This window comes from Meles meles, chromosome 15, assembly GCF_922984935.1.
Source record: "Meles meles chromosome 15, mMelMel3.1 paternal haplotype, whole genome shotgun sequence".
In the NCBI taxonomy this organism is placed as follows: domain Eukaryota; kingdom Metazoa; phylum Chordata; class Mammalia; order Carnivora; family Mustelidae; genus Meles; species Meles meles.
The window spans coordinates 61305556-61307119 of record NC_060080.1 but is presented as its reverse complement, the minus strand read 5'-3'; positions in this window follow the sequence as shown (position 1 = coordinate 61307119).

The window sequence follows — 1564 nt, the reverse complement described above, 5'->3', positions numbered from 1 at the left end:
TTGGAGCTAGAGTGTATCATGTTAAGTGAAATAAGTCAGGAAAGACAATTACCATATGATCTCACTCATATAATTTAAGAAACAAAACAGATAAACATAGAGGAAGGGGGTAAAAAAGGAGAGGGACAGGGTGCCTGGGTGACTCAGTTGTTAAGTGTCTGCCTTCGGCTCCAGTCGTGATACTGGAGTCCTGGGATCAAGCCCCTGTTCTATAGGGAACAAATTGAGGGTTGCTAGAGGGGAGGTGGGTGAGGAACGGGCTAAATGAGTGATGGGTGGTTGTTGTTGTTGTTTTAAGATTTTTATTTATTTATTTGACAGAGAGAGACACACAGCAAGAGAGGGAACTAAGCAGGGGGAGTGGGAGAGGGAGAAGCAGGCTTTCCACTGAGCAGGGAGCTTGATGCCAGGCCTCTGGGATCAGGACCTGACCTGAAGGCAGACGCTTATCTGACTGAGCCACCCAGAACTTATATATTTTTTTAAATTTTTTATTTATTTTTTATTTTTTAATAAACATATAATGTATTTTTATTCCCAGGGGTACAGGTCTGTAAATCGCCAGGTTTACACACTTCACAGCACTCACCATAGCACATACCCTCCCCAGAACTTATATTTTTAACCACAATACTGTACTGCCTCAGTACACAAATGCCTTGCCCTCAGGAAGATTATATTCCAAGAAGACGACTAACGTTAGTCTAGCAATCTCTCTCACTCTTTTACACACACACACACACACACACACACACACAAAATTATAAACTGTTTAAATCCCAAGAAGGAAAAGTACAGGGCACTATAGGAGTACGTGATTGGGGAACCAGACCTAGTCTAGGGAAACAAATTGTTGTACGTTGAGTCTATAGTTCAGTCTTTGGTCCTGAGTGTAACTCTTCAAGAGGCTAGCAGACCAGTAGTTCCCAATCCTGGCTGCATATTAGAATCACCTGAAAAAAGATTTTAAGGGCGCTTGGGTGGCTCAGTTTGTTAAGCAACTGCCTTCAGCTCAGGTCATGATCCTGGAGTGCCGAGATTGAGTCCTGCATCAGGCTCCCTGTTTAGTGGGGAATCTGTTTCTCCTTCTGACCCTCCCCATCTTGTGCTCTCTCTCTCATTCTTTCTCTCAAATAATAAATAAAATCCTTTTAAAAAGGAGGGTTTTTTTCCTTTTAAGATTTTATTTATTTATTTATTTATTTATTTATTTGAGAGAGAATAAAAGAGAGAGAGAGAGAGAGTACATGAGCAGGGGCAGAGGGAGAGGGAGAATCAGACTCCCTTGCCGAGCAGGGAGCCAGATGTGGGACTCGATGCCAGGACACAGGGATCATGACCTGAGCCAAAAGCAGAAGCTTAATCGATTGAGCCACCCAACTGCCCCCAAAAAAAGAGGTTTTAAAAAATACTGATGCGGGGCACCTGGGTGGCTCAGTGGGTTAAAGCCTCTGCCTTCGGCTCGGGTTATGATCCCAGGGTCCTGGAATCGAGCCCCACATCGGGCTCTCTGCTCTGCGGAAAGCCTGCTTTCTCCTCTCTCTTTGCCTGCTTGTGATCTCTG